The sequence below is a fragment of the Cavia porcellus genome, unplaced genomic scaffold, assembly GCF_034190915.1.
Source record: "Cavia porcellus strain 051 isolate PalLab524CR breed Dunkin Hartley unplaced genomic scaffold, mCavPor4.1 scaffold_2, whole genome shotgun sequence".
Lineage (NCBI taxonomy): Eukaryota > Metazoa > Chordata > Mammalia > Rodentia > Caviidae > Cavia > Cavia porcellus.
Window position 1 is genome coordinate 13,170,915 of NW_026947485.1, and position 26,625 is coordinate 13,197,539.

Below are 26,625 nucleotides of genomic sequence, written 5' to 3' on the forward strand. Positions count from 1 at the left end.
CCCACACTAAGCAAGAGCACTGAACATTAACACACAAACATTACAAAACAGGCAAGGAAATGAACCATCACCCAGATTGACGGATCAGCAAATACAGCAGCAGGAGAATCTGTAACCAAGACTTAGAGGTTAAAAATTGAGTCTAAGAATCTCAAATATACAACAGAAGACACAAAGACAAATTTAAGGTAATGGCATAATGATTAAAAGAGGTATTAACAATAACATCAGAACAACATTATAATAAAGTATCAGAATAAGAGAAGTTGCTATGAATTAAAATAAAGCAAGAGGTAGGGTATTATTTTAGATGTATGGTCAAAAGTGACAAACTCACATTTTAGTGATGAATTGAATCAGGTGAAGAAGCAAATTATTATTCAGAAATTAATGACAAATTGTTAAATTATTGAGAATTAAACTGAAAAATGCGAGAAAAAAATTCAGAAATGAGCTTTTTATATTCAGACCATCAAGGACAAGGTGACTGAATGGTTCCAAGACTGAAGCAGAAGACAGCAATGTTAAGCCTGGACTATCATTGAGGACTGTGCATTGTTTCAAAAGATACGAGGCCAGGCGTGGTGGCACATGCCTGTACTCCCAGCACTTGGGAGACTGAGGCAAGAGGATAGCTACCAGTTTGAGGCCTGCCTAGGGTACAAAGTGAGTTCAAATTCAGTCTGAACTACAGAGCAAAAACCTGTCTCAAAAAAAAAGACAATCAGCAGCAGGGCAATGTTGAACAGGCCTGTAATCGCAGCACTCTGGGAGGCTGAGGCAGCAGGACACCAAATTTAAAACTGGACCAGATAATCTAGCAACTCAGATCATTTCTCAAATAAAATTTAAAAACAGGCTGGGATGTAGGTCAGTGTGAAGGCCCTGGGTTCAAGCCTTACTACTTCCAAAACATCAACAAAACCCCCCATATATGTATATTTACATGTAGGAAACCCTGCCAATGGCCATCATCTTATGTTAAAAAGACACAGGCATCTTAATGTTAAGTTTCTATTTAGCAGTTAAGTTTCCATCTCTCCTCACCTAGCCTGTCACATCTCCCTGTGGTTCTGCCTGTACAGTGAACATGCTAATTAGCCTGATTTATGGACCCTGGCGCAGGAGACTCAAACTACCCTATAGCCGCCCCCCCCAGAACTTCCCACTGTTGCTAAGTTACCTGCTGACGCATCAGAACCCAGCCCCTTCCCCAATACCCTATATATTTGTCACTTTTTCCTTGAATGAGACTTGATTGTATTTCTGACTTGTCTCCATTCTTCGTGTCTCTTGTCCCCTCTGATCCCCACTCCCCCTCACCCGTAGGCCGGGACATTTACATACACAATCATTACCAATTATGAATATGTCTACCAACGTTGCATTGATATACAGACTATAAACTCAAAAATGGGAACCATAAAGGAAGACAATTTTATGATCAAATTGAGATTTTAATATACTTCCTTCAGAAACAACTACCAAGTAAAATTTACAATAGCAATAATAAAGTTAACAAGTTTAATTTGTTACCAAATGACAATACTAGGAAATGCAAGGTATTCTGAAAGTAAATTCAACTATAACAAAAGGTAAGAGTACAAAACTAGACTGTAAAGTGAGACAAGTTATCAACTGAGAAAAGAGCAAGGAAGACTAGAGGTCATGGAAGGAGGCCTGCACCTACCCTGAAAAAAGGAATGCAGTATTAACTAAAGAACTAGGAGAACTGCTGGGTGGAGGCCAAACTGGATGAAAAGAATGATTTACAGACTTCACTTAATCATTACAATAATAAAGCCAAAAGGGTAAAAAAAAAGTCAATTAATAATAAATACTAGAATAGAGAAGAGGGCTACTGTGAGCCACATTTGGAAGTAGGCAGACAAAAATAAACCAACAATACAACACTGGCTTCCTGACAATCAACAATGGATAAGGAGAGGAAGGTGTCAAGAGAAACTATACGATTTTAAATCTTAAAAACAAAAGACAATCCATTTGTGAATATGAGGAAACAGAAAGAGCCAATTTAATGAGGGAAAAGTAAATTTTCTTTTGCATTTACAAGATGAAGTAATGATGGGTCATTCAAATTAAGATGCACCTAGACTGTGGATTATTGTGTGGAATTAGCATAGTGACAGCTGAAATTATTAGACTGGTCAGATGTACCAAAGGATAACTTAGTAATAACTACAGAGTACCTGAGGATCACGGAACCTGAAAAAAAGCCCCTCTGTCTTTGAAAAATGCTCATTTGAAAATACACACTAATTTTCTGTGACACTTCTGGATATTCACGGACCTATTAGAGTATACTTGGGCTTTAAAATGCTGAAGTGCTGGTTTAGAGAGAACCTAGTAAAGACTTGAGTACCATCCAGAATTAAGAGAAACAGAAGCTTTTCAAGGAAGCAAGAAAGCACAGGAATAAAAGGTAAGTCCAAAACTCAGGAACATGTTTTTAAAAGTAATGAATAAATGAATAGAAGAAAACACTTTAGGTGGGAAAGATTAGAACAGAAAAAGGACCAGACAAGAAGGTGTCTAGGGTTATGAGTTCTTGTGCTGACCTTTTCACGAATGTAGATTCTGTGGGCGAAGCAAAACGCACTCTTCCACTCTGGAAGCAAATGACTCAAAGTTGTTCCTGTCCCAGCTCCGCTTGTGAAACTGGCAATATATAAATTGTGAAACTGATCTTTCAGCTAACATCACTCATGAGAAAAATCACTGCTTACAAAACTTTAGAGGCTGAGGATTTAGCTCAGTGGCAAGAGTGCCTGCTTGGCAAACACAAGATCCTGAGTTCAATCCCCAGTACCAAAAAAAAAAAAAAAAAAAAAAAAAAAAAAAAAAGACTTTAATTTAGATCTACTTTATATATAACAGGAAAACATGACAATCAAAAAAAAAAAAAAAAGAAAGAAATATGAAAAGGATAAAGGCCAGGCGTAGTGGTGCACCCTGTAATCCCAGCACTCAGGAGGCTAAAGTGAGAGGATCCCTGGGAGTTCAAGCCCAGCCTGCAAGCCTAGTGAGACTCTCTCAAAAAAGACTAAATAACATGCCCGAATAGTGAAAATACAATTTAACATAAGCAATTTAACAAAATGGCTATAATGAGCTTGACACAAATGCCTCATACAAAGTACAAGCTTCCAATTCAGCTTAAGTACTTTTTAAAAAATCCTCAGATTTTTAACATTTTAAATACATTTAACATCTTTAGTAGCTCACTGTCTTACTGGCATTTCCTTGATTTTTTTTTAAGCAGTTCTGGCTGGCCTTGGGCTCACTTTATAGCCCAGACTGGTTTCAAATTTGCAGCAATTCTCCTGCCTCAGCCTCCCAAATGCTAGGATTACAGGAATGCGCCACCATGCCGGGCTTTCTTGCAACGTATTTTTATCCTTTCTGAAACCTTAACAAACAGGAGTACAGATCTACAATACAACTGCTCCTGGAAGTAAACACTATTTTAAATAAAAGTACTGTGTGATGTCACATCTAAATTTTCTTTGGAGAGTCATCACTTTTCTTCAAAGTTACTGCAGTATGCCTAAAAACCGGGCCCCCTCAGCATCATCGCAGAAACCACCCGGGAATTAGGGATGAGCTTCCTGCTCTGCAAAACAATGATTCACACCCTTCACCTGCTTTTAAAAAGCACACCCACTGGAATACCCTCAAGCAACGGCAGTTAGGGAGGGAATCGGCTGTGGGTGAGATATAAGATGTGGGTGAGACAGATAAAAACATCAAGCAAAGGAAGCTCAAAATGCACAAGGAAAGTCGAGAACGACGGAAAACACAGCAACCACTTCTGAGTGCCTGGGAGCTGCTGGAGAGCGCAGACCCAGGAGAGACCTGCTCAGCGAGGCCGCGCCGGGAGTGGGCAGTGGGGTGCGGGGTGCGGATGGGGATGCGGGCGCGCGCCGGGGCCAGAGGCACCCAGACAGCGGGTTGGGGGCAGAGGGCGCCACGCACGGCCGCCCTCCCCCGCGTCCTTCCCGGCCCCGCCGCCGCCGCCCCGCGTCCCTGGGCTCCCCGCGGCGGGCGTCTCCCCAGGCTGCGACTCTGCCCCCACTGGAGACCCGGGGGGACCTGGAGGCTGCACGGCGGCCGCCCCTAGCGGCAGCTTGCCCTTCACCCCGCCCCGTCGCGTCACTCACCGGGATGCAGGCCGCAGTCACTTCGTGGGCAGTGTCCACTCGCTTGATCGCGTCACGGAAGTCCACACCGGACGCCCGCATCAGCTGGGTTTGCAACACAAACCGATTCCCAGCTGCCAGAGCGCCACCCCTTCCACTCCGCCCCGCCCCACAGGAAGTGACGCGAGGCCATTCGGCTCCACCCGCCAGCCCGGGCGCAGCCCCTGGGACTTCTGCCTCCCAGGCCATCGCCCCGCGGGGCGCATGCGCAATAGAGCCCGACGGCTGGCGGCCGGCGTGCGGGCGTGCATGCGCCTGCGTGCTCCCGGAGAGGCGTGGCCTGGTGGAGGGCTAAATTGTCAGAGTCCTGTCAGCCGGCTGCGACCCGGAGTAGAGTGCCCTGCTTGCCTGTAGCGAGTCTCCACCTCTGTTCAGCAGAGCTGACCCTCCGTATCTCGATCCCGAAATTCCTGTGCTTGCTGTGTACCCTACCCTGCGAGGTTGACCAGCCTCTGGGCGTGCGCGCAGCAGACCCTGCCACATTGCTGTCACCATTTGAGGTGACACCGCTGTATCCCTTCCTGGCCACGGCCACCCGGACTAATGTCACTTTTTCAAAAGCGCTTTCACATCTGTGATTGGAGTTAGCGTATACTGTCACCCCAGCGATCCCACCGTTAACACTTATTTTGTTCGAATTCTGGCGTTTGGTGCGCATCAGATATGAGAACTGCAGCCCACGGCAGGTCTCCTGTTAACTGGGTACCAAGACCTAGACTCTGCCTCAAGGTTCTCTTTATGGAGGTCTATGCTGCAGCTTCCTGTAAGTGACTGTGAAGCCCCTCAGCAAAGGGGACTGAACTTTGTAGGTGTTTGAATAATAGAATAAATATTAAAGTGAGGAAACCAGCTTGCAGGTTATTTGCTACACCGTAATCAAAAGGTTTCTGACAGTAAGAAAGATTACACACAAATACTGCAAGTAAGTGTTAAGAAATGATAAGGGTAGAGGACATTCTTGCTAAACCGAAGGCAGGTGAAGGCAGGTGAGGCTGACCTGGACAAGGGATCTTTCTAAGCCAATTTAGAGGATTCCTGGTAAACCTGGGCTTGGGTGGCCTAAGGCAGGACCCAAGGATATAGCCTAATTGAGATAAGGGCTTGGAGAAGCCCAAGTAAAGTTTGGTCAAGAAGAGAATCTGTCACTATGCCCTCTCACTTGTTTTCCTTCATTCCTTAGTCAGAGAATATCAAATATCGAGATTTTCTTCCCATGTCAGAAATTTTTAAGAATCTCTCAATTTCTCCTGTTACTGGCTAGTGTGCGTCCTACTGAAGTCATGGCTCTTAGAAAAAATGGCTTTCTGTCCTCGAATATCCAGGAAGAAAACACGAATCATGCTTTTCGTTAGTAGCAGGTAAGGGCCCAAGGTTCTGCCGGTGCTCCTGTGCTTGGTAGTCTCCGTATCTCTGCCTCGACTGTCACTACTCTTAACCCTTCTTTTCCCTCCCTTTAACGCAGTCATGGCATAGTCAGAGACCACCATAGGGATGGAGATGGGCAGAATGCTGGGCCTTTTAACTTGCTACTTATCAAAAACTTGATTTGTGTGTTTTCCCCAAATGCAGCCAGGGATTAAAAAGGAATTTTTGCTAAAACTAAGACTTCACTTGGGTCTACCAATGTACAATAGACAACTAAAAGCAGCCCAAATTTTGACATTCATTTTGTAAAATTCTGGGTCATAGTCTTCTTGGCTTTGCCTGCAGTCACATTAACCATCTAGGGAGCAACTGTTAACCTTAAATCTACCTCACCTATCACATTGCCCCTGAAGACTAAGGATAACAGGATAAGAGGTTTATAGAGACATAGCTACACTCAGAAGTCTCTAGCTGTTTTCCCAATCCTGTGAGCACCTGGATTCCAGGAAAAGCGGAGATGCGCTTGGCTGAAACAACCACAAACAATTTAATCATTTTAAGGAATCAGAACCACCCCTCAAACCATGAAAATTCCAGCACTAAAAAGGAAGACTAAGACAATGATCAACTGCTCCACCTGGGCTTATCCTTCAAAACCTGCCTGCCTGCTTGGGGAAAGGGGGATCTGATGCTCTATCAGCTACCACCCAAACTAGAGTCCCTTTTTTATTTTCTTTACCTTTCCATTAAAAGCTTTTTTCCTGCAGAATCATGCATACACTTAAATTTCCATTTCTCCTAAAGCAAGGCCCCATGCTAGCTGGTGATCTTTTGCCCACCACTGTACCTTTAATGCATCACGAAGTGGATGACTCTCACTGTGCAATCTTTTGTATTTTTCCCGAACTCTACATTCTCACTCCACTGCCTCAGTTTAGGCTTTCTTCCTACCTAAGCTGGTTTCACAGCCTGTAACTACCCTCTAACCTAGCCAAGTCTCTTTTGTGCAACCCTAAAGATGACTTTCCAAACTCCAAATCCTAACCAGATTTGGTGGTGCCCACCTATAATCCCAGCACCCTGGGAAGGTGAGGCAGTGGGATTGAAAGTTAAATCCCAGCCTAGGTAATTTAGCAAGACACTGTCTAAAAAAGGACTGGGAATATAACTCAGTGTGAATGCCCTGAGTTCAACCCCCAATACTGCAATACATAAAAATTAATAAACAAAAACAGAACCCCTGCAATTCCAATCATGTATTTTCCTGATTAGAAGGCTTTGCCAGCCCTTTATCTCCATGAAACAGACTGAATATGGGCACACTGACCCTTTGCCTCCTAACTTTCCACTTCTTGCCCCTCGCTCTGTATCTTCCCATCAGACCTGCACTCCCCTCACATATTCTAACCCTTTGCATACTTAGGGCCTCTGCTTGTGCTGTTGGTTCAGCTTCCCTTCCATCCCTTTTCCTAAAGATTTATTTGTCCTTCAACCAGGAAAAGCTTACCTTACTACTCTTTGGATCATTTCGTCTACCTGTGCTAGCTTCTTCTATTGCCCTTGTTACAGAGAATTGCAATTTATCAATTTAAGTATCAGTGAGTATCCTGCAGGTAGGGAGTATGCTCATTGTGTGTCCTTTAAATCTAGCATAATATGCCCCCAAATACTGGCTTTTCCAAAATTCATTGTTATTGCATTGATAACTTAATTTTATTCAGATGACTAGTTTTATAAGCTAAAAATGGAAAATAAAATCCATATATGATTCTTTTACTTTTGGGCAAAGTTTAGAGAGGAAAAGAGAATTTCATCTGATTTCAACTAGAATAATTATCTGATGTATTAATAGCAGGTTTTGCCTTTAGGAAATCAGCCATACTTGAATAGTGATAAATGCAGCAACTGTCTAGCCTTATATTCTTCCAAGACTGGGTAAAATATACATCCATATCACTGCTGTATCATTTACTTATGGTTCTCATTCTATTTATAAAACTTTACTTATTGCTTTATGTGTTTTACATCTTTCCTCTTTCTATACATAGTTCTTTCTGTGAAGCTTTGATTCATAAAATAATACTTTCAAATAACTTATAGTTCTTTGTTGTTAAGCAAAACATGGTTTTTTAGCCAAAATAAATTTAGCCATGTTGTTGTAAAATAGTCTCTAAATTACCTGAGAGAGAGATATGTTGGGAAATACTACTACTGATGATAATAATGTAGAATAGTCGTTGCAGTACGCCTAAAAAAGTGTCCACGACCAATCCTTGGAAACAGTAAATACGTTATGTTACATGACAAATGGGACTTTTGCAAATGTTATTAAGGTTGTGGATTTTAAGAAAAAGAATTATTCTGGAGTACCCACAGGGGCTCAGCCTAATCACAAAAGCCCTTAAAAGCAGTAAAGATTTGGCAGAAGAGAAGTGAGAGAGATTCAAGGTCAGAAGTGTATGGTAAGTCCAGGAGCAAAGTGATGAAGACGCGGGCCCTTAACCAGGAAGGCTCCTGGCCAAGCAGCAAGGACATGGAGAGCAGCCCTACAGCTGCAGGGAACTCAGTTCTGCCAACAACCTGCGTAGCTCAAAAGCACTTTTTTTTCTACAGCCACCAGATAAAAGCCCAAGGCAGCTGAGATCTCTATTCCATCTGTGAGACCAGCAGCAGAGGAACCAGCAGAACTGAAAAATATTGAATGAGTTGTTTTAAACCACTACATATTGGTCATGTTTTGTATATTTTGTAGTATTTTGTTTTAGCAGCAACATAAAATTAATGTGATTAGTTCCATAAAGTTTGAGGACACTAAGACAAAAAATTTATGTCTTTTGATTCTGTCATAGTTTATGTCTGTGGCCCCCAGGCCTCATGAGTTTGCATTGTGCATTTGTGATTGTTTCATTGTCTAGTGCTTGGATTGATGATGTCAGTGCTACCCCCACTTAAGGGTGGAGCTAGGATGTGATGTAATGGCAGGAAGAAGGTGTGTCTTGCTCTTTGCTGGTTCCTGCTTGCTGTTTGCAGCCACCATGAACTGAGGCCCAGCCATGCCCGCCTGCCTTGGAGCCAACTGAGTGTGGACTGAAACCTCCAAAAACTGTAAGAAGTAAACCTTTCCTTTCACAGCTTGAACTTCAGGTATTTTGTCTCAGCAACGAGTAAAAAGTAACTAAGACAGATTCTTAGCACTGAGGCCTGGCATTTAGTAGTTAGTAAATTTTTGGTGAGTGCATGTGGAATGAATTAGATTCATTGATCCAAACTTTACTGAGTGCCTACTCTGCCTGGCACCAATTATTTTCTAAAGGTAAAAAATGAAGAGCCTTCCCAGGGATTTACCAGACCTGCCTGGTAAGCACAAGGTCATTAGTGATCCCAGGTAACCAAAAAAAAAAAAAAAAGAGAGAGCCTTTATAGCACCAGATATAATCATAGGGAAATATTCTGCTAATATGAAAAGAGGACTCACAGAGGCAGGAACCAAATATGATAAGACCTTATGCTGATACATACCTACCATGGCTGGTAGTGTCAGGAAACGTTTACTAGGTAAAGGACTCATGAGATAAATGTTTAAAAATGACATCGTAAGCAAGGTAGTGACAATAGTGCAGGCAGTGAAAGTTGAGAAGAGTGTTCCCTTGTACAGAGACAAGGGACACATGAGATCCAAGACAATGCAGTGAGAAATAACATAGCTGTTCTCACCATGATGAGTGTCAGGAACTGCTCATTCCCTGCTGCTGGTACTGAAAATGTGACATAAAGATACTCCTTGAGAGCTGACTCTGAGCTTGGACTTGATTTTCTAATTGATCTGAGCCACTGGCAGATCTTAAGGCAAAGGAGTAATAGAGTAATTTTAAAGTTTTAAATAGGTTCATTCTGATACAATGAAAGAGCAAGATTTGAAGGTGATGAGAAGCCAGTCATTGTTATCTTATGTTGGCTTCCTAGTTAATCTTTTAATAAAATCTTTCCTTCTCCACACAAAAAATTACTTGGAAAATTTGCCTATCTATACTTGTACTCAAGACCTTTCTGATTTGGCTCAAGACTAATTTATCTAACTTCCTAACATTCTCTAGAAAAGCTAAAACAGGGGAAAATAAACTATGAAAGATAATTTTTTAAGTAGACAGGTTATATCCCCGGTTTTGGCACAAGAGTAATGGCACAAAATTTATATCTTAAAACTTTGTGTCTTGTCTTAGTTACTTTTTACTCCTTGCTGACAAAATCCCTTAAGACCAAGCTGGGAAAAGAAAGGTTTATTTCTTACAGTTTTTGGAGGTTTCAGTCCACACTCAGTTGGCTCCAAGGCAGGCGGGCATGGCTGGGCTGCAGTCCATGGTGGCTGCAAACAGCAAACAGGAACCAGCAAAGAGCAAGATGCACCTTCTTCCTGCCATTACATCACATCCTAGCTCCACTTCTAGGTGGGTGTAGCACTAACACCATCAATCAAGGCACGAGACAATGCAAATGTACAATGCAAACTCATGAGGCCTGGGGGACATACATAAACTGTGACATTCCACCCCTGGCCCCCAGGACCCATGCACATCATTTATACAAAAGACATTTAGTCCACCTCCAAGAGTTGCCAAAGTCCAAAGTTTCAGCATTGCTGAAAAGTCCAAGTCCCAAGTCTCTTCCAAGATCTATGGCAAACTTAATTGTAACCCCCTGTACAAATGAAACAAGGTTAAACATTTCTGAAATGCAAAGGCACAAGATAAACATTACCATTCCAAAAGTTACAAACAGGGGAATATAAAGTATTGGAAACAAAGTAAGTCCAACATCCAGCAGGACAAACATTGAGTCCCAGAGTTCCATGCTCAGCATCTGAAGCAATCTGGTTACAAGCTCCAAAAGGCTTGGGTGATTCCACCCCCATGGCACTTCCAGGGATTTCAGCTCCTGCAGCTTTTCTCTTAAATCCTCTCTGCTTGCTTTTTGCAGCTTTCCTTGGATCACCCACATTCTTGGCTTTTCCAGACTTCTGGGGTCTCTAACGCACCTTCGGCTTCACCTTTACATCTTCACAAATTACCCTCCCAGAAGCACACTGCTTGGCCTCCCAGGCCTTTTGCAATCGAGGTGGAAGCCGTCTTACCCTCAGAATTTGTGCATTTTCCTTGCACCTAAAATCAGCAACTTGTGGATGCCGCCAAGGTTTGCTGCTAGCTGGAGCAGTAACCAAGCTTTTCTCTCTCTTGGCTGTAGGAGTCAGTTGCCTGGATTGCAGGGCTCTATTTACCTGATTGTGAGAAAAAGCTTCTTTATGTTGCCGCCATTCTGGAACCTCATGTGGCCGCTGTTGCCATTCTGAAACATGGCACTCTGCAGCTTTTCCCTCTGAGCAAATTCTTTCACCTTTGTAGTGAGGCTGCACAGGGTGGGGACCTGCTTCTTGGGATGCCCCGGGGCCATCTTTCTTATCTCTCTGTTTCTCCTCAGGAATCAAAATCTCAACTCTATATAATCCACAGCTTTCCTGGAATTTTCCTTCTGGCAAAACTCAAAGTATTGCAAATTATCCTGCTGGGCTCTTATCTCTTGATTTGCATAAAGCTGGCTAAAAGCCCCCAACAATAACCACACCACAGACTCAATATTTGATTACTTTTTAATTTCCTTTTCAAGATTAATCAGTCCATTGCCCTTTGTCTCAGTCTCAGACAAAGTCTCTGGGAAGGAGCAAAATGCAGACAAACTTTCTGCCAAGCCATAACACACATCATGTGGAGTCCAACAACCAATGCACTCCTTCTTCCCAGCAGAAAGCTCCCAAGCCTGGTCTTTACCATGAGGCTTTCTATCAGCCTTCTGGTCTTCTGAGCTCTGACCAGAATCTCCTCTACAGAACAGCCTAAGCTGCTCCAGCTCTATGCATCCAGGCCATATGTCTGAACCTTTCCAAAGTCTGCTCACAAGCCATTTCCAAAGCCTCTCGAAAAACATGGTCAGATAAAGTCACAGCAAATGACCCCACTCCTGGTACCAAATTTTGTCTTAGTTACTTTTTACTCGTTGCTGAGACAAAATACCTGAAGCTCAAGCTGGGAAAGGAAAGGTTTATTTCTTACTGTTTTTGGAGGTTTCAGTCCACACTCAGTTGGCTCCAAGGCAGGTGAGCATGGCTGGGCTGCAGTCCATGGTGGCTGCAAACAGCAAACAGGAACCAGCAAAGAGCAAGATGCACCTTCTTCCTGCCATTACATCACATCCTAGCTCCACTCCTAGGTGGGTGTAGCACTAACACCATCAATCAAGGCACGAGACAATGCAAATGCACAAATGTACAATGCAAACTCATGAGGCCTGGGGGACACAGACATAAACTGTGACATGTCTTAAATACACAAATAATTGTATTTCCTTTAACTTGTTTTACATTGTAACTAGAGTTACATTTTACTTTCTACCTAATAATTTTATAAGTTTTTCTCTAGCTCACTTATTCATAGACCACCTTATCCAGTTAATATTTCAAAACAAAAAAATCTAAAATTCTCCAATATGCAATTTACTGTCCACATCTTATAAAGAAGATCAATTCTCCTATCACTTAACTTCAGACTTCTGACTAGGTTGGAGTCCTACCCTTGCTACTTCCTGGATGTAATAATGTGTCTATTATAACATCTGTAATAACCTCTGTAGCCCTCCTTTTTTCCACCAGTAAAATTGCTCAGAATCCCAGTTCAATCATGTAGGCTCTGTGCCTGGGAATGTGGTACTGTGACTGAACTGCCACCAACCACACAATGTTGACAAGGAAAGCCCCCTGCCTTAGGTAGAAGGAGGCTGAACACCAATAGCTGAACCCACCATGGGGACCCATGTATCACATCCCTGGAGAAAAGCCAGGGGAAAGAGTCTCAGCAGAGTTGACCCAGAGTGAGCACTTCCCTATTGTTTCCCATACCTCAGAAAGTCCAGAGACAGCAGGCCCACCCTCCTACCCACGGCCCACTATCCTTGTATGTTAGAAAAACCCTCTGCCAAGCCCAGAGTCTCTACCAAATTCCATGGGTTGGAAACTGGAGTTTTGGGGGATGGTTTGGGATCTGAGTGCAAAGGAACAAAGGAGGTTGGCTAGGGCAAAGAATGTCTGGTGATACACTAACTGGAAAGCCCTAGTAGAGACTGCTGTGGGGTGTATGCCCGGCAGCATGGGAGGGCGATGGTAGTTCCATGGTCGAGGGGCAACTATGTCACATTCTCTTCTTCCCAAATTAATTATGGTGATAGATCTTTGAACAGAGACAAAGGTCTGCAGTTAACCATACCCAAAGCATGGCTTGCAGCCAGAAGGAGGGGGTGGGCCAGAGAGACAGACAGCCTTTACTCCTGGAAGCCCAAACTGCAGGAAGCTGGTTTGGCTGCTCACAAGCAGATTACAGCTAGAGCAGAAAGGGAACTGTGTGGACATGTCTACAGGGTACAGTGCCCACATCAGGGTGATTTGTGTGTTTTCTTGCTTGTACATCTATTCTGGGTTCTGTTCTTTTTTTTTTTTCTTTTACTTTTCTTTGATTATTGTTTCTATATCAGTTTTTTTGTTTTTAATTTTTTAAGTTTTTTCTTTATTCTGTTTTTGCAGTCATATTTTTTTAACTTCCCTCTTTCCTATTCTATTTGCTCTTAGGTATTTTAGCCACTCTTGTCTTCCCTCACTTTCCATAATTAAAGAGGAAGCAAAGAAACTCAGTGAGCTCAAAGATGACATAACCCAAAAGATAATGAAACTAACTAACAAATTGGCCAATGTGGTTATAGAAGAAACAAACAAAAAGTTAGACGAGCTGATCAAAAGTATTCAAAATATGAATGAAATTTACCAAACAAATAGAGTAGATGAAAAATGTGCCATATATGAGTTCTAAAGATAAAGAATTCTACTGAAAACAGGTATGGCATAAATGATCAATGCAAGAGGGAGTTCTGACCTTGGGAACAGAATGGAAACACAAGGTGATGTACTTAGAGATACTTCAAAATAACAAGGCAGCAAGGAAAATTCATTCAACAGCTAATAGATGATGTTAAGAAGACTAAACCAAGGCTAATTGGAGTTAGAAAAAAATTAGAGGAGAGCAAACATGGAATTAAAAAGTCTTACAGAAATCATAGCAAAAAACTTTTGAAGCATGAGGAAATAACCCAACATATAAATAAGCAAGGCTTGAAGAATGCCAAATAATTATGATGAAAAAAGCATAGCATAGTCAAAACTCTGGAAATTCAACACAAGAACAGAGTTTTAAAGGAAGTCAACTAAGTCATAGTGAGGGACCTCAATAACTCCATGTCACAGAGAGGTCAACTAAACAAAAATTCACAAAGAAATATTAGGGCTAAACCACACCTTCAAGCAAATGGACTTGGTAGATAATCTATCGTAGCACAACAAAAGATACATTATTCTCAGCAATGCTTGTAGATTTCGCCAAAATAGGCCCAGGTAGTAACCTGTATAAGTAAATACAAAAAAATCAAAACTATTTAATGTATGCTATCAGATCATAGCCCTTTAATGCCAGAAATCAATCAAAAGCAAATCACAGACTGCTAGATGTTAAATAACACACTCCTGAACACTCAGTGGGACACAGAGAAAAATCAAGGAAGAAACTGAACGATTCCTATAATCAAACTATAGGGTTGTGCCGTGTATCACAACATATGGGACACAGTGAAAACAATCCTCAGGGGGAAGTTTATTGCTGTGAATGCTCATATTAGAAAAAAAAAGCAAACTCAAATAAATAAACTAATGATGTACCTCAAAATCCTACAACAGTAAGAATAATTCAAGATCAAGATTGGAGCAGACATTTATGAAAATGAGACTAAAAAACAATAAACATAATAAATCAAAAGGCTGGTTCTTTGAAACAATGAAAAACTAGAAACACCCTTAGGCAAATGTTCCAAAAGAAGGAAAAAAGACCCATATCATTGTAATCAGAAATGAAAAAGTTAAAATCATAAAGGACACTACCAAAATCCAGAAGATATTTAGTAACTGCTACAAAAAGTTAATCTCCAACAAAATGAACAATTTTGCATAAATGGTTAGATTCCTAGATATATATGCATTACTAAAGCTGAACCCGGAAGACATGAAAACCCTGAATAATACAATAATAAACAGTGATATTGAGGCAGTAAGGAGAAACTTATCAACTAACAAAAGTTCAAGACCTGATGGATTCACAGCTGAATTTAACAAGAACTTCAGAGGGTCAACAATACCAATATTCTTCAAACTCTAATGAAATTGAAAGTGAAGGAGATCTTTCAAACTCATACCTAGAAACTAGCTAGCATACCCTGATTCCATAACCAGACAAGACACCAACTAAAACAGAAAACTATAGGTCAATCTCTTTAATGAATGTAGAGGCAAAAGTCCTCAGCAAGACACTGGCAAACAGAATGCAAAAAATGATCAAAAAGATCATCCATCATGAACAGGTAGACTGCATCCTCAGGATGCAAGAATGGTTCAGCATATGCAAATCAATATATGTAACACACTACATAAAAAGAAGTGAGGACAAAAATGTCACATGATAATCTCAGCAGATTCAGAAAGAGCCTTAGATAAAATCCAACATCTATTCATGATAAAAAACCTTCAGGAGAATAGCGGTAAAATGACTTTGGTGAACCTGTTATAGGCAGCTGAGTTAGATAGAAAAATTATAGGCAGGCAGGTAGGGCTGGGACCTCAAAGGAGCCAGTGCAGAAGACCAGGTATTTTGCAACCCTGAAGGAGAAAGATGCCTCTGCTGTGGATCAGACCTCAAGACAAAAGACAAAACAAAAGCAACCACTCCCAAGTATAGACATCAGGGATTGATATTCTAAACATCAATCAGCTTGAGGAAGCCGGGAGGATTCATTAACCCAACCCCTACAGGCAAAGACCCTGTTCTGTACTTGCCCACTTGCTATGTGACTCACCTCCCATTTGATCCTGATTTAATCAATTTACCTGAGCAACTATACTCGTAAGTTTATTGGTTGACCATAGTTCTGTCCCACCTTCTGCCTGCCTGCCTTGCGAATTCCCATTTTTTCTACCGTGAACCTCCCTCATCTCATGTTTTAGCTCCATGAAAATTCATGGAAAAAACAGGATGCTCAACAACCTACTTGGAACCCTCTTAGTCTCTCTCTTATGAACAGAGGCTTTCTTTCTTTCAATTAATATATTCTGCTCATAACCTTCATTGTTCCTAAAATTCATTCTTTGACATTCCAAGAGGGCTAGATGTGATGCTGCACACTTAATCTCAGCGCTCAGGAGCCTGAAACAGGAGGATTTCTGTAAATTCAAGGCCAGCCTGAGCTACATAGCAAGATCCCTTCCTCAATCATTCCAAGAATGTGATGAAAGGTAAGGAAAAAGTCAGCATGTTAGTTCAATAATACTCATGCTAATTAATATTGTATAATATCACCTAATTACTGGAAGGAACTCATGGCAAGATGTTGGTATCACATTCCTCCTCTTCCTTTCACATTTCAGAATTCTGACTCCATGATTTATTTGCTCTATGAATAGTAAGAGAAATAAAAGAAGCAAACCTGATTCCAGGGTTCTTGAAAAATGCTATTTCAAATATGCTCACATTTTATAGAGATTTTAAAAGTTGAAAGACACATTATACACTGTTTTCTTTAATAAACTGCTTTTCCAAATAATAAAAGACTAGTAGCAGTATATAGCTGTGACTGTATCATCTACACAGACTATAGGTCTATAGATTTTTTTTATATTCACCAAAATTTTTGGCTTCAATTTATGGCCCATAGCAAGCTGATGCTACATACTCCATATAACATACTTTAAATCCAAAGGATGCAAGAGACTTTGCTGAGAGTAATTTAATTAGCTTTAATGCTACTTAGGTAGATTAAAGCCTCTCTTTAAACATCATAATAAAGTAGTATTATTAGTTGTAAATAAGTATGGTATAAGTGAATCATTTCTCAGGGGCCATCTGATCAGACTGTAGATCTAACTCTGACGTAGTTCTGATGTTTGATTAAAAAGCAGTTTGCCTGGAAATGGTGGCACATTTCTGCAGTGTTAATACTCTGGCAGGCTGAGGCAGAAGAACTGCAAATTCAAGCTCAGGCTGAAATTTTGTGTGTGCTTGTTTTTTTGAGACAGAGTCTCTCTATGTCATTCAAAATGGCCTTGAACTCATTATGTATCCTAGGCTGGCCTCAGATTTGTGGTGATTCTCTCCTGCCTCAGACTCCCAAGCACTGGGATTATATAATGCCCAGCAAGCCTGGACAATTTAGCAATATCCTATCTCAAAGCAAAAATTTAGTGACTTCTTTTTTCTTTTTCTTTTCTTTTCTTTTTTTTTTTGGTGCCAGGGATCAAACTCACTACCTCACATTTGCCAGGCAGGCATTTATGGCACTGAGCTATATCCCCAGCCACACTTACTAACTACTTACATGTTGTCTAGATCTCTGATATTTAGAACCATAGTCAGGTATCATATCATCATTTAGACTCAGTGGTGACGCTACAAATATCTTTACACAGTAAACAATTTAAGTATTTTAATTGGATCCATCCCCATTTTTTCACACACCTAGTAGATGAAACCAAATAAGGGAATTCATATACTTAATTTCTTAATTTTTATCTCTATCTTACTAACCTTTGATAACGCTAGGCTATAGATGGTATGAATTACTTTTGTACCAGAGCTGACCTTTTTATGTTAAGCTGATTGTTTAAATATTTAGCAGGTTTCCTGTTTGTTTGGGTTTTGGTGGTGATGGTAGTACTGAGGATTAAACCCAAGTCTTTTGAACTGAGTTACATCCTCAGTTCCTTTTTATTTTTTATTTTTCTTTTTAGACATTTACTTTTCTTGCTAACTCACTAAGTTGTTGGGCAGGGCTTGAATTTATGACCCTGATGCCTCAACGTCCCAGAAGTGCTGGGATCGTAGGCACGTGCTGCGAGGCCTGGTTTAATGTCCGTCTTCCTTTTCTTTCTTTCCTTCCTTCCTTCTTTCTTTCTTTCTTTCTTTTTCTTTATTTCTCTCTCTTTGAATACATTATGATAAAAATTCAAGTAATGTAGACATAATTTTTCAAAATAAGAGCATACATATGCTTTATTTTGCATTTTTATCCTTTTTCACTGAACTTTAATTCTTCTAGAATATATTTGCTGTTATGAACTATTCTTATTCTCAAATAAATATTTGACCACTGTAGCATTTTAGTTTTGAGTTATTCAGAAGAGATTAAAAGAAGCAATAAAACAAGATCAGGCGATAGGTTCTGGTGACAAAGATGATGTCACTATGGAGGAAAGTCACAAATATTTAAAATGCTGAAAATCTTTTAATTTTAGTAGTGGTGGCTTTGAACTTCTGCAATATTGAAAATACTGCCGTAGCCAGCCATGGGAGGGCATACCTGTAACCCCAGAACTAAAGAGGCTGAGGCAAGAGAATTGCTGATAGTTGGATAGCATGGGCTACATAGTGAGTTCAAGGTCAACCTGAACTACAGAGTGGGTCCTTGTCTCAAAACAGAGAGAGAGAGAGAGACAGAGAGACAGAGAGAGAGACAGAGAGAGACAGAGAGAGAGAGAGAGAGAGAGAGAGAGAGAGAGAGAGAGAGAGAGAGAGAGAGAGAGAGAGAGAGAGCTGTTCTACTCCCAACACAAAATTCTGCAGAAGGCAGTGTCAACATGTTCTTTAACACTAGATGGCAGTCTAGCAAATTGTATTTGCTTTTCAAGATCATTGCTTGGGTTTTCTTGAGTTTTCAGTTCAATTTGTGTAAAATGAAATCAGAAAGTTAGAATAATAATCTTTTAGGCAAGTGAAGATTTTCTTAGAACTTTCTTAACTAAGAGGAAAATTTCATAGCAACTCTATTTTCCAGTTGGCTGAGATCATTTTTACAATCCACCTCTTTAGCTATCTGAAAGCAAATACATTGGGAACAGCTGCTTAACTCTTAGCTCACATTTAGATACTTTAGTAATGTTTTACTGCAGTATTTCTTTTTATGCTGGGGGATGAATCCAGGGTCTCTCAAACACTTTGTGTGTGTTCTACTGCTGGACCACACACCCAGCCCTCTGCAACTAACTTTTGAACCTGAATTAAATTGATGCTTTTTTGGTCTTTTGAGACAGGGTCTCGCTATGCATTTCAGGCTGGCCTTGAACTCATGTTATAGCACAGGTTGGCCTCGAACTCACAGCAATTCTCCTGCCTCGGCCTCCTGAGGGCTGGAATTTCAGGCATGTGCCACCATGCCTGGCAAGAAATGCAAGTTTCAGAGACCAAAGTGGTTTTTGTAGAAGACTGGAATATGGGTGACTGATTTTGTTTGTTTTAATGCTTTCTGGTCAGCATACTATTTTAGTATTTTAGTATCAGCATACTATTTTAGACTCAAAAACAAGAAATCAAAAACCTTTCCTAATTTTGAAATCTTGAAAAGGCTGATGTTTATCAGAAACAAGTGAGTTACTTTGCTTAGGTCTTCTCTTGCTTGATTAGTTTTCCTAAAGTTTTATTGTAACTTATGCATAATGTGATGCGATCTTTCTCCAGTCATTTCCTGTGATATATGATGTAAGATTGCTGAAACCTGCATCAGCAAAAAAAGTAGGGGAGAGAAAGCAAGTTAGGCTATTTTATCCTTTCTGCTGAGAAGGATGATTATCTGGCATCTATTTGGCAACAAGAAGAAAGAAGCGTCCATGAGGATTATGAATTGGAATTATTTAATGTGAGAAATGTAGTTGTCATCTTATTTTGAAATAATTTCAGTGTTACATAAAAATACAAGAAAAATACAAATAAATTCTTTTTCCTGAGCCTTTTGTGGGTAAGCTGCCCACCTGATGCTTTGTTATCTTTTATTACTTTAGTGTGTTTCCTATAAATAAGCATATTCTCCTGCATAATAATATAATCATTAAAACCAGGAAATTAACCCTTTATAATGACTGCTGTCTAACCTCCAGACTCCATCTAATTGCCATGATTCTCCAGACGCCTTCATTGAGGAAAGGTTCCTCCACCTTTTCTCGTCTTCCACGTACTTAAGACAGACTAGTCATGTTGTAGTCTGTCCTTCAGTTTAATTTTGCCTCACGGTTAGATTTAGATTATGTGTGTTTGGTAGTAATACCATTGAGGTGACCCTCTTTTCTTGTTACATCTTATTACCGTCAGATGGTATGTGATTTTTACTTATCCTGTTATGACATTTGCTTTGATCATCTAGGGTGATACTTGCCAAATTTATCTACTGTCAGGATCCTACTGTTCTCTTTGAAATTAATAAGCATTTTGTGAGGGGGATATTTTACAATTTTATATAATCCTATTCCTCATTAAATGGTAGATTACCAAGTTAAACTCAAAGAACTTATTTGTTTTTGAGAAAAGGTCTTACATTATAGCCTAGGCTGGCCTTGAGTTCATGGAGATCTTCCTCCCTCAGCCTTGTAAGTGCCATTATGGGTGTGTGCCACCATGCTTAGCTCCAAAGACTCTTTTTTTTTTGAGGCAGAGTCTTATTATGTAGTCCAGGTGGACCTTGAACTCATGATCCTTCTATCTTAGCCTTCCAAGTATTGCAATTATAGGCATGTGTCAACACACGCAGTCCCTCAAAGAACCTTTTATAAATATCCACTCTTCACCTACTTTTCACATTTCCACTTTTCACCTACTCCACTAGAATTTTGAATGTAGGAGATAGAAACAAATGGAATTAGAGTACAACCTTCTAAAAGGTATGAGTTCAGACACTAAGGATAACAAATCTCCCTGAATGATCAGAAACAACAACCACATGGGCAAATAGATCCTGGTCCACTGCCCCTGTAAGAGATCAAGATGTTAGCATCTCCAGCATCGAAAAGAACTGGAATGGTGGGAAAGGGATGGTTTGAATGGAATAGTGGAGGCATGGACAAGTGCATTCTACCCAAACATAAATAATATAGGAAGTACGGCCAGCTGGGACACACACTTACCTCCTGGCACCCATAATGACCGAGATAAAACTTTAGCTTTAAAAATCAGAACTAGTACTCTGGAACAAATTTCCATTGTGCTCACTCACAGAAGGAACACAGATTTGAGGAGGTGGTTTTAAAGAATATCTTCCCAGATGATACTGGAGTGAGCTCAGCAGTGCCTCCTCAACGGGTTTCACGTGGATGCGTGGAAATATTGCTCTTGTTGCTGTTGTCACTTCTACAGTTTCAGGACATTGTTCTGGGCCTGAACTCTGCCTGGCATCACCATCATTTTAGGCCTGGCCTTGAAGACTTTATTTTCACCGGGCTTCTGCAGCTTTGCAAACAATATGTAAACAAGGGCTCACACAAGTGGGTATATTCTTTTCTTTCCACTAACCTCAGTTCTGCCAGTCCTTTGAGATGCTCTGAACAGTCACAAACTTTACAAAGCTCCATAACATTGTCCACGTTTATGCTTCATTGCTTTTCCTTCTTCGGAACTTACTGGTTCTGCTACCAGTAGCATTTTGTATTTGGTTTATAACCTTCTCCCATGTAATTCTAAGTTTATTATCATGGTTTCAGGAAAGCTGATGTTATGCACATAAATCTTGAACTTCTCTACTTTTCTAGACAAATCATTGGCCAATCTTACTTTCAAGTCATAAAGGGGTATAGTCCGTAAGAAACATGTAAATGAGTTCTCAAGTTAGAGTATCCAGTTAGAGCATTTGGTTCAGTCTCCTTGTTAAACAAAGAAAGAAACCAAGACCTGGGGCTTTTAGGAACATGGGAGAGTGTTGAGTAGCAGAGAAAGGATGTCTCCAAGATTTGGTATCCACATGCTGGTATATATAGCAACATGAGGAAGAGAAGGAGGAGAAAAGTCAGTTCCCAGATCCAGGAAATATCCGAAGTGAGACTTGAAACCCACAGGAAGAGCAAAGAGAGAAACTTTAATAAAGAAGGAGGAGATGGCAGGCAACACTTTCCCAGTGAGTCCAGATTAACCATGTGGGAGGAGCAAATACATGGTGACTACTAGTGACCTCCACAGACACATGGACTAGTGGAATGGAGCAGAGGACACAGTGGACTCAGTGGCTGTGAAGTTATTTGGGTTCAGACTTCTGCTGAAGAGGGTGATTGGCCCATAGCCATTTTGGAAAGGGCTCAACTGAACTCAAAACTAAGAGCATGTGTGAGCCAGCTCCATTTAGTGGCTCCCAGTGTTAGGGTGAGGCTGCTGAGTTCAAACTGACAGAAGGTCAGGGAGCCAAGTTCAAGTCATGAGAACCGTAGGGACCGTTATAGGGTCAACAAAAGAGGTTCTGGCTTCACAGCTGGAAAACAGCCTGAACTTAAGTAAAACGAAAGTTACAAACTTTCTGGGTTTATCCAATATCCTCCTGTAAAGCTATGGCTGGTTTTCTGGGATTAATCAACTCAGATTTGGACTCTGCCCACATTGTCCACCAGGGACAGCGGAGACATGACTTGAAGTGACATTTTTTTCTTTCATTTTTCTTTTTTTCTTTGTTTGCTCTTATTTTTATATGTGAACATAGTTTCTAGGTTTTTTTGGTTGTTGTTCCATTCTGTTGTTAGTTTTTATTTTTCCTGTTCTCTTCATTTTATCTTCTTCACCAGTTTATCAAAGTTTGTGTAACCTGCTATCCTCAGCCTTCTTTCTAATCTCTTCCTCTCCTTCTATTTCTCTACCCCCCCAAACCTTTTAAATGTTCTCCCCTGAGAGTAAAATCATCATAATGAGGATTTGTTTGCTATGTACAATTTTCTGGTTCAGTTTAGATTTTGTTATATAACCAAAATCTAGCTGAGATGGTTATAAATGGCAAATTAAAAGTTACCAAAGTTTGTCATTTTCTAGGCTCCGTTTGATGCTATTGTTATGGATGATTGTACTTCTTCAACCAAGCAGACATAATTGTTCTAATCAGTTGTTCTTCCTGTTATACCAAGACTGAGTCAGCTTAAGTGCCAAAGAACAAGGGGCTGGACCAACAAGGCCAAAACTTCTCATCCCCATTAAGAAATAGAAGGGATAGAATTTTGCAACAGACTCAAATCCAAAAGCCTAGAAGACATCTTTAAGAAGTAGTCCTTTCCTAAAGGTTCTAAATACTAGCAATAAAACTATTCACTATAAACACTTTATGTGCATCAACTCCGGAATTAAACTAAAGAAGAAGAAGAAAAAAAAAAACCTTAGAAAACAAGAAGACATGTAAGAAAGATGTAATCCCAATTCTCCAGCTCAACAAAGGCAAACCAGAGGGGAATGCCAATTCAAAAGCTGCCCACCTGAACTCTCTCAAGTGGTAACAGCAGAAGTAACGAAGCAGATGAATGAGGCTCTAGAAAAAAAAATCAAATCAAAAATAATTTCGCAAATAACTACAGTGATAGTGAATGTAATGAAACACTAGGCCAGTGATTGGATCAGACAACAGAGAAAAAAGTAGAAGAGTTTAGGAAAATGGTGGAAACCATGAAAACCCAACATAAGAAGGAAATGAAATCCATGAAACAGATTCAAACAGATATCCAGGAGATTAAAAATTACATTGAGTGAGGCATGGTGACACACACTTGTAATCTCAGCACTCTGGAGGCTGAAGAAGGAGGATTACCATGAGTTCGAGGTCAGAGACTGGGCTACATAGTAAGTTCAAGGCCAGCCTGAATTATATAGTGAGACATTGTCTCAAAATAATTTCACTGAAAATATATGCAGTGGGATGAGCCAATGTGAGGACAGAATATCAAATATAGAAGACAGGATTGTGGTTAGTGATCATGACAAGAAAGATTTCTCAAAAATAGCAAGGGACCATGAGAAATCAATTCAGCAGCTTCTAGATAATGCAAATAATAGCATCAGATTGATCAGAATGAGCAAAAATGCAGGAGATAGTACAAGTGATATAATAAAAAGAAACCTGTTTACAAAAGTTGTAAGCAGGAAACTTCCCAAGCAGGGAAAAAGAATTTGACATGCAGATAAATGAGGCATATAGAATGCCAATTATCATGATCAAAAAAATTTCTACTCCAAGACATGTAACAGTCAAGATTTCAGAAATTCAATAAAATGACAAATACTAAAAGTTGTTACAGCAGCTGGGAATGGTAATGTACACCTGTAATCCCAGCGCTTAAGAGCTGAGACAGGAGGATCACTACAAGTGAAAACAGGTCTCAAAAAAAGGCTTTTGAGAAAACAAACATATTACCTATAATGGAAAGCCCATCAGAATCACAGCAGATTTCTCAACACAAATCCTCGAGTAAAGAAGAAGCTGGAGTAAAGTATTTCAGGTCCTAAAAGAAAATCATCTAAAGCCCAGACTGATGTATTCTGCACTGTTATCTTTCAGAATGAATGGAGAAATAAGATGCTTCCTGACTAAGAACACCTGAAGAAATTCATGAGCACCAAACCAGCATTCCACAATGTTCTAAAGGACGTTCTAGAAAGAGATAACAAGGATTACAATTCCATGATCCCATTAGAACGAATGCACCTGACAAGAAAGAAATTAAACAGAGAATGGAAAAGGGAGCCACCTCAGGAAAATAACATTACAAGGATAAGTCAATACATGTCAATTAGAAACATCAATGTTAGTGGTCTCAATTCATCAATCAGAAGAACCAGAGTGTCAGAATGGACCAAGAAGCAAGATCTAATAATAAGCTGACCACAATAAACGCATTTAATTAAAAAAGAAATTGATAGACTGAAAGTCAAAAGGCAGAAGACAAATTTCATGTGACAGGAACCCCCCCAAAAGCAAGTGTTTCTTTGTTTCTTTATTTGCAGACAAAGTGGACTTTAAGCCAATACTGATTAAGACAGACAAAGAAGGTCACTGCATCTCTATAAAGGGAACAATCCAAAAGGAGGAGAAAACAATCATAAATATATATGCACCAACTACATAAAACAAATATTAACAGACACAAAAAAATCAAACAAGCACCAACACAATTGTGATGGGGGGCCTTAATACCCTACTCTCACAAATAGATCAACTAGACAAAAAACATGAAGCCAAAATAGTTATTAGGCTTTTACCAAATGTATTTTATAAACCAGCATATTATTTTAAAAGTGCTAGAAAGTTAATGAATTTAAGATTTTTACTTATATGCATACCATTGTTGTACTACTTATGATTCTTTTGGCAAAAGCAGCTGCAAAGCTCAGAATCACTTTTGAATAGGATAGGGCTTTGTATGATCAAATAGAAAGCCTTTTAATGTTGCAATAAGACAGAATTCTCTCAAGAAGAAAGTTTAACTTTAAAGATCCAATTAATCATGCAAATTTGAAATCTGAGTCAGTCTAGTATCTTATCAGCTCTAAGTATACATCACAACCCTTGAATAATAAATCTAATATTTCATTATACATGATGTTTTTATTTTCAGCTAAACATGACATCCAGTAATCTTCATGCCCTGATCATTATAACATTTTTTTTGTCTTTTTGAGACAGGATCTCACTATGCACTTCAGGCTGGCCTTGAGCTCACTTTGTAGCCCAGGCTGGTTTTGATTTTACAGAAATCCTCCTGCCTCAGTCTCTTGAGTGCTGAGATTACAGAGATGCACTACTGTATCCAGAAATTATTTCATCTTGAGCATTAAAAATGTCTAAATCAATTCAAGATCAGAAAAATATTACCCTATATTAAAATAGTTGTTGGCAAAATTTTTATAATTTTTAAATATTATATTCTTAATCCAAACACTGTGAAGGAGAATAACAAATCATGTGTACTACTTAGCATGACAAAGTTGGGTGGAACTTTTCTAGGTTCTCACAACTAATCTAGAACACCACAGGTGTTTTTACAAGATGATAGGAATGTTTATTGATCATGACTGGATTGTCAGCTTGTTTAGCTTGGGAGCCACCCCATGGATAAGAAAGCACACTTCTAGATGTGTCTGCATGGTCATGGAGGTGTGACCAGAGGGTCCATGTCTGTTCCCTTATCCTATCCTATCTGGTGCTGTTCCCATGCTCTGATTTTGCTAGGGTTATAGGCCTGTACCACCACACCAGGCTTGATGTCAGGTGTTTTATCCATGCAACAGGAAAACTGATTAATGAATCTCCATTTATAATAATCATTGTTTTGCTAATCTTTTGTGGTGTAACTAAGACAAAACTTAGTTGTTTTTAAAAAAAATAAATATTTTATTGTATTTCATGATTTCATTGGTCAAGACATGGCTTGGCTTCTTTTATTCCATATGACGTTGACTGAAGCCTCTTAGTTGGTGTTCAGCAGTAGAACAGATATGAAGGGTGCATCATGGCTTCCCTTACATGTCTGGTATCTGATCTGGCCTGCGGATCAATCCGTGGGGTGTACCTGGAGGTGGAATGGGGATTAAATAAAGACATAGGGGAGACAAAGAGAGATGGAAGCAAGTCGAGAGAATCCAATCAATCCAGTTTATTCTGAAAGTGATTACATCTTTTATAGGCCAAGGGCGGGAGGTGGGACAGGAAGAGGCTACGGGGGTGAATACAACAGGGTCATCCTCACGTCCGGGTATGTAACATAAGCAGGAGAGGATTATGGTTAATGTAGGTGGACGCAGTGCCCATAGGAGAGAGAGAGAGGCAGGGAGGCAGCAATGGGCTGTCGTTCGGCTCCCTACATCTCCTCCCTTTCTATATTATTTAATCAGGAGTATGGCTGGCCCTGTTGGACAGCATCTGTCTTAGGTCAAGGACCTCATTGCATGAACCCAACCAGGCCTTCCCCGTCATGGGCTTGCAGAACAGCAGTTGGTCCTGTGCCTGTCTTAGGTGGCTGTTAGAATTAACATGCATGTCTTAGTTGCCCGTCTCTGACTGCCTGTCCATTGCCCCAGGGCAGTTAGGCCACATTGTCATATGGGCCACTTGTGGGAATTCCTTCCTGGTAGGT

The 26,625-nt window shown here is 40.2% G+C and overlaps 1 protein-coding gene across 4 annotated transcripts in view; it reads right to left on the bottom strand.

Moving 5' to 3' along the window:
• Positions 1–4,358, bottom strand: part of Pnpla8 (patatin like phospholipase domain containing 8) — a 38,941-nt gene extending 34,583 nt beyond the window's left edge. For 2 of the 4 annotated variants that reach the window (XM_063238650.1, XM_013152459.3), the window contains exons 1-2: positions 4,182–4,321; positions 2,580–2,679 (exon numbers count right to left, since the gene is read on the bottom strand). The gene's annotated coding sequence lies outside the window, so the exon portion shown is untranslated. Of the gene's footprint in view, positions 1–2,579; positions 2,680–4,181 lie in introns of all 4 variants that reach the window. The other 2 variants (XM_003469780.5, XM_063238654.1) reach the window with 2 other exon arrangements.
• Between the last annotated feature and the right edge of the window lie 22,267 nt (positions 4,359–26,625).